Source organism: Triticum urartu, chromosome 4A, assembly GCF_056163025.1.
Source record: "Triticum urartu cultivar PI428250 chromosome 4A, HENAU_Tu73, whole genome shotgun sequence".
In the NCBI taxonomy this organism is placed as follows: Eukaryota; Viridiplantae; Streptophyta; class Magnoliopsida; order Poales; family Poaceae; genus Triticum; species Triticum urartu.
In genome coordinates, this window is record NC_141876.1 from 66205079 (window position 1) to 66215733 (window position 10655).

The 10655-nt window shown below is 45.1% G+C and overlaps 1 pseudogene; it reads right to left on the reverse strand.

Moving 5' to 3' along the window:
* Positions 1-8344: 8344 nt before the first annotated feature.
* Positions 8345-9931, reverse strand: LOC147974811 (putative LRR receptor-like serine/threonine-protein kinase At3g47570; annotated as a pseudogene).
* Positions 9932-10655: the final 724 nt, after the last annotated feature.

The window sequence follows — 10655 nt, forward strand, 5'->3', positions numbered from 1 at the left end:
TGGGTAGCTCTTGGAGGGGCGTTCGAGTTTATGCTCTTCGGCCGCAAGGACTTCAGTCCATCAGTCGACTAGCAAATCTTGATCAGTTGTTGCTGTTTTTTCTTGAGGCTTCTTGCCGTGGCCATAAGCCTGCGTTGAAAACTCTCTTGCTCGACGGGATCCTCTGGCACGACGAATTCGTCGTCGTCGAGGCTTGCCTCGTCTTTGGAGGAAGGCATATAATTATCGTCCTCGACCTCTCTGTCTGCCGCTCTCTCATGAGGGCTGGTTTCTCCATCCTCCTATGCTAAATCTTGCTGGATGGGGTTTTCTTTGGCACTTTCCGGAGTATTATTATCTCCCGTGCTGGAATCACCGTGTTTGTTTTGGCGGGATTTTGAGAGGCGCCGCTGACATCGGCGCTTAGGCTGTTTCTTGGAGGGGTCATCCTCCGATGTTCCATCGCCGTCTCCCTCTTTTGGGGTGTCCACCATGTATATGTCATACGACGAGGTGGCTTTCCAGGGCCTAGTAGGCGCTGGTTCTTCATCGTCTCCTTCATCGGCGTCCATACCGTCGATGTCTTCGGAGTCGAAGTCGAGCATGTCGGTTAAGTCGTCGACAGCTACAAAGTGGGTGGTGGGTGGGCTTTGAATTTCTTCATCATCCGAATCCCAACCTTGCTGGCCGTAGTTCGGCCAGGGCTCTCCTGATAAAGAAAGAGACTTCAGTGACTTCAGAATATCACCAAAAGGCGAGTGCTGAAAGATGTCCGCGGCAGTAAACTCCATGATCGGCGCCCAATCGGATTCGATTGGCCGGGGCGCAGAGGGTTCGGAGTCCGGAAAGGAGTCCGGCTCCTTGGAGTCACGAGTCTCGCGGAGTGCGGGGCTGGTGTTCGGCTCAATCGCCGTTGGGATCGCAGCCCCCGAGGCGGTGTCCAACCGCCCATCCTCGATCGGCGCAGTTGGCTCCGAATTAAGGATCAGAGCCAATGCGGGTGCGGCCTCCAGGGCACTGTTCGGCGGCAGAGCTAGATCATGCTCGTCGGGACAGTGCGGCGCGCTCGGCAGTGGCTCGAATCCGTCGAGGATCAAGTCCCCCCGGGTGTCAGCCGTGTAGTTTAAACTTCCAAATCTGACCTGACGGCCAGGGGCGTAGCTTTCGATCTGATCCAGGTGGCCAAGTGAATTGGCCCGCAGTGCGAAGCCACCGAAGACGAAGATTTGTCCGGGGAGGAAGGTCTCACCCTAGACTGCATCGCTATCGATGATCGTAGGAGCCATCGAGCCTGACGGCGACGACACAGAGGAACTCTCAATGAAAGCACCAATGTCGGTGTCAAAACCGGCGGATCTCGGGTAGGGGATCCCGAACTGTGCGTCTAGGCTGTATGGTAACAGGAGGCAAGGGACACGAAGTTTTACCCAGGTTCGGGCCCTCTCGATGGAGGTAAAACCCTACGTCCTGCTTGATTAATATTGATGATATGGGTAGTACAAGAGTAGATCCACCACGAGATCGAGGAGGCTAAACCCTAGAAGCTAGCCTATGGTATGATTGTTGATGTGTATGTTGTCCTACGGACTAAAACCCTCCGGTTTATATAGACACCGGATAGGGTTAGGGTTACATAGAGTCGGTTACAATGGTAGGATATCTAAATATCCGCATCGCCAAGCTTGCCTTCCATGCCAAGGAAAGTCCCTTCCGAACACGGGACGGAGTCTTCAATCTTGTATCTTCATAGTCCAAGAGTCCGGCTGAAGGTATAGTTCGGCTATCCGAACACCCCCTAATCCAGGACTCCCTCACCCACGGATACTTGAGGTGACATTGGAGTATCTAGGTGACATTAGGGTTTTGGTTGATTTGTGTCTTAAGGTGTTATTCTAGTACGAAATCTAGGGCTGTTTGAGACACTTATAGGAATAGCCCAACGGATTGATTGGAAAGAATAACTTTGAGGTGGTTTCGTACCCTACCATAATCTCTTCGTTTGTTCTCCGCTATTAGTGACATTGGAGTGACTCTTTGTTGTATGTTGAGGGATGGTTATGTGATCCAATTATGTTATTATTGTTGAGGGAACTTGCACTAGCGAAAGTATGAACCCTAGGCCTTATTTCCACGCATTGCAATACCGTTTACGCTCACTTTTATCATTAGTTACCTTGCTGTTTTTATATTTTCAGATTACAAAGAACCTTTATCTACCATCCATATACCACTTGTATCACCATCTCTTCGCCGAACTAGTGCACCTATACAATTTACCATTGTATTGGGTGTGTTGGGGACACAAGAGACTCTTTGTTATTTGGTTGCAGGGTTGCTTGAGAGAGACCATCTTCATCCTACGCCTCCTACGAATTGATAAACCTTAGGTCATCCACTTGAGGGAAATTTTCTACTGTCCTACAAACCTCTACACTTGGAGGCCCAACAACGTCTACAAGAAGAAGGTTGTGTAGTAGACATCAAGCTCTTTTCTGGCGCCGTTGCCAGGGAGGTGAGTGCTTGAAGGTATATCTTTAGATCTTGCAATCGAATCTTTTTGTTTCTTATTTTATCACTAGTTTAGTTTATAAAATAAAATTACAAAAAATATGGAATTAAGGGTACCTCATATGCTTCATCTTTTTTAATATCTATCATGAAAATAAGGATTCCGATAATTATGCTCAAGTGCTAGAAGTAGAATGCATTAGAATGTTTGGCACTAAATATTTGAATGATGAGCATGATTGCAATGTTGTTAGTATGAATTCCTTGAATATCTATGATGCTAATGATATGCAAAGCCACAAGCTTGGGGAAGCTATGTTTGATGAAGATGATATTTTTTGTCCCCCAAGTTTTGATGAGCAAATTTATTATGATGAAAGCATGCCTACTATATATGATGATTATTGTGATGACATGTATGCTTTAAAGAATAATGATAACAATAAAACTTGTCATCTTGATTTCAATTTTCAATCCCATGATAGTTACTTTGTTGAGTTTGCTCCCACTATTATTCATGAGAAGAATTTTGCTTATTTGGAGAGTAGTAAATTTTCTATGCTTGTAGATCATGAAAAGAATGCTTTAGGTTCTGGTTATATTGTTGAATTCATTCATTATGCTACTGAAAATTATTATGAGGGAGGAACATATGCTTGTAGGAATTGCAATAATATCAAGTTTCCTCTCTATGTGCTTAAAGTTTTGAAGTTATACTTGTTTTACCTTCTTATGCAAGTTGATTCTTGTTCCCACAAGTTGTTTGCTCACAAAATCCCTATGAATAGGAAGTGGGTTAGGATTAAATGTGCTAGTCATATTCTTCATGATGCCCTCTTTATGTTACAATTCTTATCTTTTATGTGAGCATCATTGAAATCATCATGCCTAGCTAGGGGCGTTAAACGATATCGCTTGTTGGGACGCAACCCAATTTTATTTTAGCTCCTTGATTTTTGCTCCTGTTTAGTAATAAATAATTTATCTAGCCTCTATTTAGATGTGGTTTTATGTTTTAATTAGTGTTTGGGCCAACTAGAACCGTTGGGAAGACTTGGGGAAAGTCTTGTTGATCTTGCTGTAAGAAACAGAAACTTTAGCGCTCACGAGAACTGCTGCCATTTTTATTTTGAAAGTGATATTTAGTTAAATTTTTTTGCAGATGATTAATAGATAAATTCCTCACATCGAGATATTTATTTTAGAATTTTGGGGGTTCCAGAAGTATACGTTTGATCCAGGTTACTACAGACTGTTCTGTTTTTGGACAGAATCTGTTTTCCATGTGTTGTTTGCTTATTTTGATGAATCCATGGCTAGTAAAGGAGCTTATAAACCATAGAGAAGTTGGAATGCAGTAGGTTTAACATCAATATAAATAAAGAATGAGTTCACAACAGTACCTAAGTGGTGATTTATTTTCTTATACTAACGGAGCTTACGAGTTTTCTATTAAGTTTTGTGTTGTGAAGTTTTCAAGTTTTGTGTCCGAATTACCAGGGTTCTTGGTCATATTGTTGCTACGAGCAAGCTAGCTGTCTTCTCCCGCGCAAAAGCGGGTCATGAGTGTCGTGAGTGCTGCCATAGATTTCGGCTTTTCCTGTCCAAGGTGCCGGGCCAGCCACTCGTCACGGATATTGTGTTTGAAGGCTGCTAGGGCCTCAGCGTCCGAACAGTCGACTATTTGATTTTTCTTTGTTAGGAACCGTGTCCAGAATTGCCTGGCCGATTCCTCTGGCTGCTGAATTACGTGACTTAGGTCATCGGCGTCTGGGGGTCGCACATAAGTGCCCTGGAAATTGTCGAGGAATGCGGCTTCCAGGTCCTCCCAACAACTGATTGATCCTGTTGGCAAGCTGTTAAGCCAATGCCGAGCTTGTCCTTTAAGCTTGAGTGGGAGGTATTTGATGGCGTGGAAATCATCGTCGCGGGCCATGTGGATATGAAGGAGATAATCCTCGATCCATACCGCAGGATTTGTTGTGCCATCATATGATTCGATGTTTACGGGTTTGAAACCCTCGGGGATTTGATGACCCATTATTTCGTTTGTAAAGCAGAGTGGGTGTGCGGCGCCTCTGTACTAGGCTATATCGTGACGTAGCTCCAATGAGCCTTGTCTATACCCCAACCTTGCTGACCGTAGTCCGGCCAGGGCTCTCCTGATAAAGAGAGAGAGACTTTAGTGACTTTAGGATATCGCCAAAAGGCGAGTGCTAAAAGATGTCCGCGGAAGTGAACTCCATGATCGGCGCCCAATCGGATTCGATCGGCAGGGGCGCGGGGGGCTCGGAGTCTGGAGAGGAGTCCGGCTCCTTGGAGTCACGGGTCTCGTGGAGTACGGGGCTGGTGCTTGGCTCAATCGCCGTTGGGGTTGCAGCCCCCGAGGTGGCGTCCAACCGCCCGTCCTCGATCGGCGCAATTGGCTCCGAGTTAAGGGTCGAAGCCGACGCGGATGCGGCCTCCACGGCACTGTTCGGCAGCAGAGCTAGATCATGCTCGTCGTGACAGTGCGGCGCGCTCGGCAGTGGCTCAAATCCATCGAAGATCAAGTCCCCGCGGATGTCAGACGTGTAGTTTAAACTTCCAAATCTGACCTGACGGCCAGGGGCGTAACTTTCGATCTGCTCCAGATGGCCAAGTGAATTGGCCCGCAGTGCAAAGCCGCCGAAGACGAAGATCTGTCCGGGGAGGAAGGTCTCACCCTGGACTGCATCACTATTGATGATCGTAGGAGCCATCGAGCCTGACGGCGACGACACAGAGGAACTCTCAATGAAAGCACCAATGTCAGTGTCAAAACCGGCGGATCTCGGGTAGGGGGTCCCGAACTGTGCGTCTAGGCCGGATGGTAACAGGATCATTATAAGTGACCGTCTTTTCTTCAACTTTAATAGGTGCAGCTACTTTTACTTCTATGGGAGGATGATATTTAAAGCACTTCTCCTTAGGGAGATCAACATGAGTAGCAAAAGATTCAAAGAAAGAAGCTACTATCTCAGAGTCAAGTCCATATTTAGTGCTAAATTTACAGAAAACGTCGGTATCCATAAAAGATTTAACACAATCAAACTTAGGTGTCATACCTAACTCCTTACCTTCGTCGAGATCCCAATCTTCAGAGTTGCGTTTAACTCTTTCCAATATATCCCATTTGAATTCAATAGTCTTCATCATAAAAGAGCCAGCACAAGAAGTATCGAGCATGGTGCAATTGTTATCAGAAAGCCGAGCATAAAAATTTTGAATAATCATTTCTCTTGAGAGCTCATGATTGGGTCATGAATATAACATTGATTTAAGCCTCCCCCAAGCTTGAGCGATGCTTTCTCCTTCACGAGGCCAAAAATTATATATATAATTACAATCACGATGAACAAGATGCATAGGATAAAACTTTTGATGAAATTCCAATTTCAATCGTTTGTAGTTCCATGATCCCATATCATCACATAGCCTATACCATGTCAATGCATCTCCCTCCAAAGATAAAGGGAAGACCTTCTTCTTGATAACATCATCGGGCATACCTGGAAGCTTAAATAATCCACAAACTTCATCCACATATATTAGGTGCTCATCAGGATGTAATGTTCCATCTCCTGCAAAAGGATTAGCTAGCAGTTTTTCTATCATACCCGAAGGAATTTCAAAGTAGACATTTTCATTTTCAGTAGGTTGAGGAGCAACTCTTTGCTCTACTGGTCGAGGTGAAGATACCCCGAACAAGCCCCTCAGAGGATTACTTTCCATAGTAACAAGTGACAGTAAATTTCAGCACACTATATAAATTTTTCCTTACCAAATTCCACCTACCAAAGGCGCTTCACTCCCCGGCAACGGCGCCAGAAAAGAGTCTTGATGACCCACAAGTATAGGGGATCTATCTTAGTCCTTTCGATAAGTAAGAGTGTCAAACCCAACGAGGAGCATAAGGAAATGATAAGCGGTTTTCAGCAAGGTATTCTCTGCAAGCACTGAAATTATAGGTAATAGATAGTTTTCTGATAAGATAATTTGTAACAAGCAACAAATAACAAAAGTAAATAAAGTGCAGCAAGGTGGCCCAATCCTTTTTGTAGCAAAGGACAAGTCTGGACAAACTCTTATATAGAGAAAAGCGCACCCGAGGACACATGGGAATTATCGTCAAGCTAGTTTTCATCACGTTCATATGATTCACGTTCGGTACTTTGATAATTTGGTATGTGGGTGGACCGGTGCTTGGGTACTGTCCTTACTTAGACAAGCATCCCACTTATGATTAACCTCTATTGCAAGCATCCGCAACTACAACAAAAGTATCAAGGTAAACCTAACCATAGCATGAAACATATGGATCCAAATCAGCCCCTTACGAAGAAACGCATAAACTAGGGTTTAAGCTTTTGTCACACTAGCAACCCATCATCTACTTATTACTTCCCAATGCTTTCCTCTAGGCCCAAATAATGGTGAAGTGTCATGTAGTCGATGTTCACATAACACCACTAGAGGAGAGACAACATACATCTCATCAGAATATCGAACGAATACCAAATTCAGATGACTACTAATAGCAAGACTTCTCCCATGTCCTCAGGAACAAACGTAACTAATCACAAAGCATATTCATGTTCATAATCAGAGGGGTATTAATGTGCATATAGGATCTGAACATATGATCTTCCACCAAGTAAACCAACTAGCATCAACTACAAGGAGTAATCAACACTATTAGCAACCTACAGGTACCAATCCCAGACTTAGAGACAAGAATTGGATACAAGAGATGAACTAGGGTTTGAGAGGAGATGGTGCTGGTGAAGATGTTGATGGAGATTGGGCCCCTCCCGATGAGAGGAGCATTGGTGATGATTTCCCCCTCCCGGAGGGAAGTTTCCCCGGCAGAACAGCTCCGCCAAAGCCCTAGATTGGTTCCGCCAAGGTTCCACCTCGTGGCGGCGGAGTCTCGTCCCGAAATCTTGCTTATGATTTTTTCCTCAATGAAAGACTCCATATAGCAGAAGATGGGCATCGAAGGGCCATCAGGGGGCCCACGAGGCAGTGGGGCGCGCCCAGGGGGTAGGGTGCGCCTCCCACCCTCATGGATGGTGAGTGGTGAGGGAGTCCTGGATTAGGGGGTCCTCGGACAGCCGGACTATATACTTTGGCCAGTCTGTTGGACTATGAAGATACAAGATTGAAGACTTCGTCCCGTGTCCGGATGGGACTCTCCTTTGCATGGAGGGCAAGCTTGGCGATTCGGATATGTAGATCTCCTCCCTTATAACCGACTCTGTGTAACCCTAGCTCCCTCCGGTGTCTATATAAACCGGAGGGTTTTAGTCCGAAGGACAACAACAACCATACCATAGGCTAGCTTCTAGGGTTTAGCCTCTCTGATATCGTGGTAGATCAACTCTTGTAATACTCATATCATCAAGATCAATCAAGCAGGAAGTAGGGTATTACCTCCATCGAGAGGGCCCGAACCTGGGTAAACACTGTGTCCCCCGCCTCCTGTTACCATCCGCCTTAGACGCACAGTTCAGGACCCCCTAACCGATATCCGCCGGTTTTGACACCGACAAGTGCCCCCCCTCTGGTAATTCTTGCGCTCAGTATTTTTTATATATTCTGGAAATAACTTCCGTGAAGTTTCAGGACTTTTGGAGCTGTGCAGAATAGGTCTCTAATATTTGCTCCTTTTCCAGCCCAGAATCCCAGCTGCCGGCCTTCTCCCTCTTTATGTAAACCTTGTAAAATAAGAGAGAATGGGCATAAGCATTGTGACATAATGTGTAATAACAGCCCATAATGCAATGAATATCAATATAAAAGCATGATGCAAAATGGACGTATCAAAGGCCAACATTCAGCAAAGGCCAACATTCAGCACAGAAAGTAAACAATGTACTCCATTATCCTCCACCGATGGAGCTTCTTCGCAAAGGTCCAACTCTTGTACCAGTTGTGGGTCGACGATCTGCATCATCTTGTCAAGGACATTAACCTCTGCAAACTTGGCAATGATTAATCCGTCCTTGAACATGCCATCTGTTGGGCTCTTTCGTATGAATATTTCAAGGAGAACGACCCCAAAGCTGTAAACATCTGCAGCGAGTAGAAACTTGACCACCCGCTCCATATTCTGTAGATTGCATATATCGACAGATTGGTTTAATCTCACACTTCCAACTAAATTAGTAAGAAAAACAGATCGTAAAAAATAATACCTGGAGCAACATATCCTATGGTTCCCCTGATTGCAAGCGAAGAAACCGATGTCGAGTCATCAAAGGATGATGACATGGGATAGACTTGCAACCGTGCGAGTCCAAAGTCTCCAACATGAGCTACCATGTCATTGTCCAGAAGAATGTTGTTGGGTTTGAGATCACAATGAACAATACTTCCATGGTGGTTATAGTGTAGGTACGCCATTGCATCTGCTATATCCACCACAATGCTTAACCTTTGAGCAAGTGAAACATGTTTTAAAGAGTTGCCATTGTCTTCCATTGAGTATAGCAAGTTATGCAAATCCCCTCCTGGCATGAACTCATACACTAGCGCTTTGAAATCATTTCCGCTAGAATCAATGCTAGAGCATGCAGTTAAGATACAGACTAGATTGCGGTGTCGCACATTTCGCAAAGCATTGCACTCTGCAATGCAGCTCCTCTGTGCTCCCCTTACCTCTAAGCAAAATACTTTCACGGCAACCACATTTTCTTCTTGAAGTATCTTCCCTCTATATACTGAACTGTATCTTCCCGTGCCAATCAAATTGGATACAGAGAATCCATCTGTTGCTCTAGCAAGATCCTTATAGGAAACTTGGGGGAATTTGCTATCAAATGAGAGTGAAGACATAGAACTTCTCATACAGTTTTTCCTCCGCCAAAGCTGCACAAAGATCACCGTAGCAAGCAGTGAGAGCATGCAAGCGAGTGGGATCACTACTTTGACTATTACAGGTAGCCTGTGTTTAGATAAATTTGAAGACATAACAGAACATGAAGCCAGGTGTAAGTTCGATGCCCCACCACAAAGGCCCTGATTTCCATCAATATGTGTGGCAGTTGCGTTCTTGAATATTCCATGAATTGGAACCTTGCCCTCAAGATGGTTGAACGACAGATCTATTTTCTTAAGAAGTTGAAGGTTCCCAAGAGACGCTGGTACTGATCCGGTTAAGTTATTGTAAGACAAATTGAGGACTTTTAGGCCAAATAGGTTGCCAAATGAAACGGGGATGTTTACATCGAAAATATTATTGTCCAAGTCAATGTGTCAAACTTTTGCAATCACCTGAAGTACTTGGAATATGGCCAGATAACTTGTTCGATGAAAGCAGCAAAATCACGAGCTGCTTGGCGTTGCCTACTTCTGCAGGAAGTTGTCCGTGAAGGTTGTTGAGTGATAATCCAATTTTCCTTATTGTTGGAATGCTGAACATCCCCTCTGGTACCCTACTATTAAGATTGTTATTGGAAATGCTCGGTGTTTCAAGAGATTGAAGGTTTCCTAGGCTTGTTGGTATGTGCCCAATGAACTAGTTTGTGTCTAGAAGTAGTTCTATTAATCGGGATAAACTGAAGCCCTGAAAAAAATCGGGATACATTGAAAAGGGGGGAAGGAATGTAGCTTTAAACATGGTGGATAAGCTTAGCTTTTGAAATTTTTTGAAAGCTCCCGGCCAATGTGGCCCTCGCAGCCTGTCAACCCTGCAGAACCCGTGACCACCCCTCCCATCCTTTACTCGTCTCTCCCAGACCCAGTTGTAGAGGATGACCTCGACGACCCCAACATCTCCAAGGGAACGGGACGAGACAGGCGACGACGGGCGTCACTCGGGGTCAGAACTGAGCGAGCAGCCGCGCTAGATGTGGCTCGGAACAACGGGAGGAACGCCTCAGACTCACGATGCTCGGAGCGACGGGTTAGCTCCGATGATTCATGGACGCAGTGCAGCCTTGCCTTACAAGTAGAAGTAGAAACCTTGCTTGTGGAATTTTCAGGAATCTTAAAACTATGAAGCTTTATGCACAAGGGGCCCTCACGACACTCAAAGACCCATCACAACTGGAAGGTAGAGCAGAGGTAATTTCTTGCCTCAAGGACCGACTATTTCTACATCCCTTCCAGATTCCTCCCAGTCCTACGCATTAAAAAATGCCTTG